Here is a 10,000-nt window from a genome sequence, read left to right as displayed (position 1 = left end):
CTAAGTCTGCCAAAATTATGCTGTCCAAAATTAGTTCGGCCAGCTCATTTCACTAATCACTTTGCTCGCTGTACGGTTTCAAGATAAAAAGAAATCATAAACTTGTCAGACATTTATCTCGCAAGATCTTACAGGACTCTTGAGCTAAGAACGTTCTTTGTACGATAAGTGCAATTTCTTACAAGTTAATCGTCAGATTTCGTTTGAACTAAAACGGTTTTTCGAAAGGTACGCCCAAACTTTGGTTTGTTTATTTTAATGGCATTTCTGTCTAAAAATTACAAAAACGGCAAAAAGATTGTTTGATAGTTGTTAAATGAAAAAATTGAAACAGTGGGATCAGACATCCGGCTCAACAGAAGACCACAGGAGGCTTTGACTTTGCTGAAAATTCTGTACAAAACTGGGAAGCTGTATGATATTTCAAGTGATATCGATCGGTGGCGCCGATATAGGCTGAATACTGGAATTGCTCTTGGTTTTCTCATTCTCTCGGGCAGTTCTATTTATAATGACTCCCGTGTTTAAAAATTTCCTTCCTCACTTGTAAGAAATAGTGGTTGTTTAATTGTTTTCGTTGGACAAAGACTATCAAAGCCCTTACGTAATAATCGTCATTTTCGTCGTTGTTTCGTCGTTTTCCACTTGTAAGAAATTATTGTTTTTTTTTCGTCGGAATTTTTTGTAAGAAACGATTATTTTTTCGTCATTATTTTTTTGTTAGAAATGATCGTTCTTTGTGTTTTTTTTTTTACAAATGGATTGTCGTTTTTTGTTTATTCGGAAAGTTTGCAAAATTCACAACAAGGGTTTCAAAAAATCAGCTTTTTGAGATTTTCCAGTATGCTCTGAGTGTGTTTCCTTTTTTCCCTTTTTCATCCGGGTTGGAAACCGGCTATAGCGGAGTTACAAACAAAGAACTATAAGAGAATTGAGCAGTGCACTAGCAAAATAATTAGACTCAATTTCTAGCAGTTTATAAATAAAATGGCATGTTGATTTTAAAAAATCAATTTTTTCGAGATCTTCCAGTATGTCACAAAACGACGAAAAAACGATCAAAAAACGACCAAAAGCGACAAATTCTTAGAAAAAAAAGTAGGTAAGAAACAACAACAAAAAAAAACGATCAAAAACAGTCGACTTCTTATCAAAAATATACGATGCAAGAAACTACCAAAAACAGTGAAAAAACGAAAAAACGATCATTCCGTACCATTAAAAGACGACAAAAACGAACGAAAACGAAGAAAACGACGTTCTCTTACGAAAAAGATTGTAGTTTTTTGTCGTTATCTGCAACTCGGGCGAAAACTGTATGATATGAACACTAATCTAGTTCATTTCAATTTTGCGGTTCATTTGAATTTCGCTAGTGATGAAATTGAACTGAACTTGAATTAGAGACTTTTGAAGCGCAGATCGTTAATGAAGTTTTGAGTTAATTCCAGTTTAATTTAATTTTTCGGTTTAAGTTTTTAGCGGTTAATTATATCTATGACTTTCGTGCTTTTTTCCACAATTTTGGGGTCTTTCCCATTATAGCCCCCCATGAAATTATAGCCCCCCATTATGGTATAATTACCATGATTGGGGGGCTATAGGTTATCTGACCACTAAGCTGGGGGGGGGGGGCAATAATGGGAAAGACCCCAATTTTGATTATACCTTTGCTAAGCAGAAAGAAAATTACTTGATCGGTGTGAAGGAAAACAAATAAGCATGGAAAAGAGGACTGCATGTTTACCTTTCTTACACGTGTTGATGGCTTTTGTAAAACACTTTGCTGAAGAAATCTAGATATTATTGCAATCTTTATAATTATGTCATTATCCAATAACTCTCAAAATTTGCATCAGAGCGCTATTTGTTATACCTCCAGCATTACTATAGATATTCAATCAAACATCAAACTCTACCTCAACAAAATTTTGTCTTGTTTCGGTTATCAAATTTTGATTGCATGTGTTCGATTTGCGCTGGGAGAATTCGAATTCTCATAAACTTTTGTAAACTTTATTAAATCATTACGTCTTCTGAAGCTAAATGGGTCGGATACTCCTGTTTCGCATTTTTTAAGCAACTGTCCAATAAACCTGCAAAATGGACTGTATGGGTTTCGCATATCTGCTCTTTGAACTGTGGAGGTCTATTGAAAGCAGTCAACCATATGGTTTTTGGATACACTTTATTTTTCGTTTTTTCGTTTTTGTATACACCCATACTGAACCGAGAGAACAACAAAAGGCAGTGTTGCCTCGCCATGTAGTGCCTCTTGACAGAAAATCATGACAGAAAATACAAACCGATCGGTGGTATCATGACAGAAAATGAGAACTTCCCGCTAAATATTAACGTTCAAGTTATAAAGATTGTCCAATCGGTCCCTAGTCTATTAACATTGTGTTACGGTTGTACTATAGTTAGTTCATACTCTGTTATTTAGTACCAAATCAATTTAAGTTTGCCCTTGCCTGACTAAAAGTCATAGTTCACGTATGTTAAGTTTGCCGCCGACTAATAAGTCAACTTTTCAGCTTTGTTCATATCACCCACTTTGATTGTATCTTCATTCGCTTAACTTTCCTCTTTTAATTCAGTTGTTCTTAATCTACTCCGTTTTGCAATCAGAAGAATCCTGTTGCATTCGAGGAGGATTTCCACGTAATCAGATTAGGACTACATTCGCAACTCTATTGCTAAGCAAAACTAAAACTGGTAATCCCACTAATTAGTAAAAGCTTGGATTCGTACCTCGAATCCAGTTCTAAAAAAATAAAGCGCATTTGTGGCTCATATACGTGCCTCCACAGACAGAGGTATCACATGGCGCAGTCAGCCGGCAAAGAACGTGCACTCCTAGTAATCGAACCTTTTTTGGGAGAAACCAACACTGGAACCACCTTTGAGATGGGACCACTGGCAGATAATTTTGAAGTTGGCTATCATGGCAAAAGACGGCAATTCGATCGACACTCTACGCGAAGACCCTCTGAATAAGGTCACCCTACCTCCTGAACCTACATACGAGGATAATGTTGAAAACAGCACATCACAGAGTGAGAGAGACCAAAAAACCCAAAACGAGCAACTTAAGAACTCGTGGCTAAATCGTTGTCTGAAGATAGAACTCGTAGGTATCTTGTGTGGTGACAAACCCTGGAAGTATTAAGAAAGCAAAGCTGTCTCTCTAACGTATCTCAGCCTGGGGATGGAGGGGAGACGAATATTGAGTTCCCAAGAACCGACTATCCAGATTGATCGGAGATTAACAACAAAGGGTCTTTGGGAAAGCCTTGATAAAGTGTTTACTAAACAACGAAATATCACCTTTGACCGGTATAACTTCCTCACCAGGAAATAATTGAAGGGAGAACCTGTGCAAAAGTTCTACGGTTGCCTTCGGTAACTGTCTTTGAATTGCGATTTAGGAAGCCATGAGGAATCAATCATTCGTGACGTCTTCATAGCAAACATGCAAGATGACGAAATCCAAATGGAATTGCTAAAGGAAGCAAGAACAGCTAAAAAGGCACTAGAAGTTGCCATGAACACTGAGATGGGCATACAAAATCAGTTAAAAATATCTGGGACCTCTGCTCAGACAACTACGAACGAGATTACAAGTGCATCAGTGAACAATGTACAAGGATTTTGGATTAGATCTCGTCCATCAACTAGTCAATTCGCAAAGCCTACAATTTGTCCAAACTGTGGTTATGGATGGTCAGCCACACATCGTCAAAATTGCCCTGCCCGTGGGAAGAATTGTCAAATTTGTGGTATTGCTAATCTTTTCGCGAAAGTTTGTCGAAAACCTAAACATCCATACAAACCGAAACCCAGAGTAAACAATGTTGATGATTCTACCTCCGAGGCGGCCACAGTAGGTACTTCAGCAACAGCGGCAGAACAAGTCAACCATATAGATAGATTACTCCAAAAACAAGGTATCTACGACGCAAACTACGATTCGGATTACGACGACTATGATAATAATTGTGTTGCTACGACTTCAATTAATGGCGAAACTCGAGAGGTGGAACCGGTAAATTCAGACATTTGTGTCGGGAACACCAAGACAAAATCTTTGGAGGATTCGGGGAGCGTGTGCACTATAATCAATAAAAGTCTCGCAAACACTGTGGTGTCAGAGCGTAAGGAAAGCTATTGGGTACAGTCACCGGAGATGCATGACCTAAAAACCATCTCTAATGATATAATCAAGATCATTGGAGTGATTAATACATCAATCAAGTGTAAAGATTTGGTGGCCACGAGCGTTGATGTGACAGTGGTGGAAGATGGTCAAAGACCAATCTTCGGACGAGACTTTTTCCCAAAGCTAGGCTTTTCTCTTACCCAGTTGAAACAAATTGCAAATGTTGATCAAAACCAATGCTTAATCAAGAAACAGATTGCATTTGATTTTCCCGGTCTTATTACAAGAATCGGTAAATCTTTGAAACATTCAGTTAAATCCACATTTCATAAACACTTTACACCTACACATCAAAAAGGACGATGAGTCCCCATTAATTTACAACCACTAGTTAATGCAGAACTTAGAAAATTACTTGACGATAAACACATCATAAAATTAAACAGTGCCTCAGATAAAAATTTCATTTCACCTATAGTTATCACGGTCAAAAGAGATAAAACAGTTAAACTGGCTTTAGATTCCAAAATTTTGAATGAATCTATCCATGAAAACAAATATCAAATGCCGAATATAGATAATTTAATTGAGAGGATTCAACAAAATTTAAATACAACTGCATCAAAAGAGACAGCATATTTTTCTACATTGGATTTGAAGTACGCATACAGTCAACTTAATTTAGACACGGAAACGGCCCGGCATTGCATCTTCAATATTATTAGCGGTGAGGGAGCGGGCACATATCGTTTCATTACCAGTTCCTACGGACTAACTGACAGGCCAGCAGCATTCCAAAAAGTAAAATGGATTATACATTAGTTAGACTTAAGAAAACCCATTGTTTTTTGGAAGATATTATAACAGTTAGTCGTGGTTCTAAAGAAAACTACTTAAAGCTAGTCTACAACTGTTTAAAAAAATTGAACGATGACAATTTAAGAATAAATTTACCTAAATGTCACTTCGTTAAAACCGAAATTTAATGTTAGGACACAAATTTACTCAGACAGTAATCGCACCACTTGAAACAAAAACAGCAATTTTAAATTTATCAGCACCTAAAAATCTAAAACAATTACGCTCATTTCTAGGTTCCGTCCATTACCTAAGAAAATTCATTCATAATTTATTCACAATTATGTCACCCACTTCGTCCATTACTTAAAAAGAACACCAAATTTGTCTGGAATGGTGAACATGAAACTCATTTCCAATCAATTAAAAAGAAAGTACCAAATGCAACAGAAAATACACAGTATAATCCACACATGGAAACGCGGATCAAATGCGACGCATCTAGAACGGGATTAGGAGCAGCATTAGAACAACGTTCACCGACAGGTTGGCATACAGTTGCATTCGCGTCTCGTTTCCTCAACTCAAACGAGGAACGTTAGAGTGTAAATGAACTAAAATTATTAGGGGTTGTGGGGTCAGTAGAATACTTCAAATATTACTTATTTGGCAAATCTTTCACAATCATCGCAGATCATCGAGCACTACTTTTGATTATGAAAGACCACCGGTCTAATAAATCATATAATAGTAGTTTAACCCGTTGGGTAGATCGTCTTTTACCCTTTGATTTCAACATTGAACACATACCAGGCGCAAAAATGGGGCTGGTAGATTATATTTCCCGCCAATCAAATCAAGAAGCAAAAGTTACAAACAAATACGACGAGGAATTTGCGGTAGAAACAATTAACCGCATTTGTGACGTTATTGCAGCAATTTATGTAAATACCACACAGCAAAACTGCCAATCACAGCAGCTTAGCAGCGTCAATTACACACATTCCACACGTGCCTCATATCCTCACTCAGCAAACTATTCAAATTTGCCTTCTGCCATCAGCCGTAATACTACTCAGTTGCTTCTCGAGAATTCTGCAAACGCAGCTCAAATCCACCTCAATTCAAAATTCAATACAACCCGAAGCCAAATCAAATCTCACTTTGACTTTAATCCAAACGCGACACAAATCCATTCCATCTCACAAGAAAAAATGAGTAGCCCGATATCAAACCCACAAACCCCGTCCCACCCACAGTAGGGTCACGTTCCAGTCGACACCAAACTCAGCAGTAAACTCCACGAGCTCATCAAACGAAGGTCAAAACTCTCCCAACCTGGAATTGTCGAAAGAAGAAGTGTTCGAAAACAACCTCACGCAGCTCTTTACGAAAGGATTCTTGGCCGTACTCACTAGCAAGGACGCAGTCCTCAATGTCCTCAAGGAGGTACGCCATAGCATAATGCAAAACGATCCAACACGGTGTAAGGATGTGAACCCTTACTTGTTCTCATATTGGAGGGATCTTCACGTGCGATCACGTTGCGTCTGCGTGGATGAAAGTGTGGCAATCCCACACTCAATCCAAGATGCAGGGCTAGAGACTCTTCATCTCACGCACCACGGCAGCTGGGGCCTGATTACTCTTGGGCAGTATGCGTTCTGGTCATATATGCACCGTGAAATTCTCAACAAGGCTGCCCAGTGCAAACCTTGTACTGATATTGGTAAGAATCTCAAACCAGTTGTTCCGGCGTCGAATTGGAAACCTTTATTAAATTGTTCAGAACCTAATGAAAAAATACAATTTGATTTCGGCGGCCTTATAACGAATGAAAAAGATCAAGATATTCATTTTCTTGCATGTATTGACCGTTTTTCTAAATATCCTACTGTAGAAGTCATTGAAAAAGCTAACGGACCAAATGTAATTAAATTTTTAGATGAATACATTCATATACTCTGCAAACAACATATTATTAACATATTCACTGCCCCTGCTAATTACCATAGAGCTAATGGATTAGTAGAGCGTTTGATACGAACTATTAAAAGGCGCTTAAGCTGCATGAAATTAGACAGTGGAAATAACACATTCACAATTAAAGAAGCAATAAAGTCAATAGTATATCAATTGCGTATATGCAAACAAAAGACAACAAATGTACCACCTTTCCTAGCACATTTTGGAAGAAAGCCGAACACACCACTAAGCAATTTTAGTAAAATACCAAAGTCATCAAATTTATCATATGAATACATTCTTCACCACTATTTAGACGATAATACTGTTCCCGTGGAGGACTACCTTAACAAAAACGGATAGGTGAACGGTGACAGCAGCGATATCTTTATAGAGGAGGCTATGCAAAAGGCCCAGGTGGATACTGGCCGCAGATACAACAGAGAGCATAATAAATTAGTATCCCGGTTCATCATCCACCCAAAACTCAACAACCCAATACAGCGGTCAGAAAAATCATTGGATATCAAGCTGGCACGCAAAGTGTCCAAAAGATCAAAGAGGGATCCCCGCGGCCTTTGGGAAACCTTGGCTCCAGGCAGTACCGTCGTACGAACGTCACCAACAACAACAGTGCTTAAAGAACCCGGAGTCCCTGAAGTCAGAGTGCGAAACAACGACATTGCTAAATTTGGTACCCACGCTGAGCGCAATACGGAACTCTGTCAATACGCCCAACGACGCCCCCTTCCTTATGAGAAGACAACGGAACTAAAAATTGCGCAACACACGAAAGACCTTAATTAGAAGTATCGTGGAGAGATAAAGATTCGCCATAGACCAACGCAGTCTGATGCTGCCTCTGGAGTTTCGTCGACCAACAGCAATATCTCCAAGGCCATGTCTTCCCGCAAACCAAAAAAGCCACCATCGGGAAGCAACCGTTCGAGACAATCATCCACTACGCTAAATACATCAAATGCCTCCTCCGTTGCTGCGTCATCGGTCACTTCATCCACCGCTTCGCCTTCCACTTCGAAAGCCAAAAGAAATAGAAGAGCCACCGATTATTTTGGCTTCGAAAGCTCTGTGTGCTCAGTTAGTGATGACTCTGCCGCCCCTGCACCCAAAAGACATAAGACCGCAAACCCGGTCATAGAAACAACCATTCAAGAAGAGGTGTCACAACCTCCTGCATCGGAGACACAACCTCCTATTTTGAGCTGCCAGTATTGAGCCCTCCTGCACCCTCTCAAATTGGAACATGGTCTCTTGAGAATTATTAATATAAAGATTATGCTAGGGAGATAAGCATGAGCGTCTTTGACGCAGAAAATCAAATTTAAACTGCTTAAAACTATCATTTTAAAAAACTGTTTAAATTGTTGCATTCATTAATTTTCATTCATTCAATTGTACGATGTTTAATCTGGACCTGGATTTGTACTACCATTGCGCAGATTTTCTGTTAATGTTCAATATTTATTGAAAAACGTGCTTTGTTTACAATCGTTAAATGAAAATTTTGGGTACATAGCAGTAAAATGTAATTATTCAATCATATGTGATTCGCACCTTTCGTGCTTCAATTTATGTTTTATGTTTACGAATGAACGTAAATGTAAAGGATTTACATTAAATTAATTTCTCTAACATAAGTCCCTCAATTCTAATGCAATTTTCTGTTGGCTTGTTGCTACTCTCATTATATACTAATTATAATAACCGGTACATATGTTAATAATATTTAAAATTTTATACTGTTGCAGTTTAAAATTTAATTAGAGCGGAGGATAGGTGGTACGGTTGTACTATATTTGTTTCATATTCTGTTATTTAGTACCAAATCAATTTAAGTTTGCCCTTACCTGACTAAAAGTCGTAGTTCACGTATGTTAAGTTTGCCGCCGACTAATAAGTCAACTTTTCAGCTTTGTTCATATCACCCACTTTGATTGTATCTTCATTCGCTTAACTTTCCTCTTTTAATTCAGTTGTTCTTAATCTACTCCGTTTTGCAATCAGAAGAATCCTGTTGCATTCGAGGAGGATTTCCACGTAATCAGATTAGGACTACATTCGCAACTCTATTGCTAAGCAAAACTAAAACTGGTAATCCCACTAATTAGTAAAAGCTTGGATTCGTACCTCGAATCCAGTTCTAAAATTATAAAGCGGATTTGTGGCTCATATACGTACCTCATCAGTCAGAGGTATCACAAACATATAGTACTGAAACATTATATTCCAATTGTATGGCGAGAAGCATTGCTCAGTGATATATTGCAGCAGATAACAATTTGTTTTGCACATTCTCCGTCTAGCACCGCGAACCAGAAGATTCGGATCTCTTTTTTTTAGCGCAAAAAATTTTTGGATTTATACACGATATGTTTATTATCTGCTCCGATGTTTCTTATAATTTTTGCCGTTGCAATTGAAATTCCCTCTCAGTGTTTAAATGAGTCAGTTAGTCAGGTAAAGTCATCAAAGCAAACTTTTGCGAACAGATATAACTGACACAAAAACCGGTGTGACCAGTTATATCGGAAATTCTAACAACAAGTAGCACTAATTTAACACATAACTTTTTTCACTTCCTTTTTTTTAATAAAAGCACATTTATATAAAAGTACATTAAGAAAAAATAGGCACGGTCATAATTGTCAATTTCACAGTGAAACATCAAGAAGCAAATACGTTTTCGGTTTATACAACATAGAGACTCTATTCTCCGCCAAACCTTTCACAACTGAGGAATTTTTGACTTTACAAGGAAAGTACCATCAATCTATGACGACCATTTTCTATAGTTAACACTAAAACTGCAGACGATCTATTTATCTTGTGAGTCCAGCCTCACAATTTAAAGGCCATTAATTCCGGAGGGAGCAGCAACTTTTCACTGCTATTGCTGAAGCAATTTCATAAAACACCAGGTTTGCAGTTAGTTCCAATATAGTAGAAACTTTTAGCACTACCATTCAAAAGAAAAAAATTCAATCACCCCGATCCCAAAGTCCGCCACCACACTTCTAAAGTTTATTACACTTTAAGTTGTCTTCTTGAGGACAC

Source organism: Convolutriloba macropyga, chromosome 10 (genome assembly GCF_964194025.1).
Source record: "Convolutriloba macropyga chromosome 10, txConMacr16.3, whole genome shotgun sequence".
Lineage (NCBI taxonomy): Eukaryota > Metazoa > Xenacoelomorpha > Acoela > Convolutidae > Convolutriloba > Convolutriloba macropyga.
Note: the sequence above shows the minus strand (reverse complement) of the source record.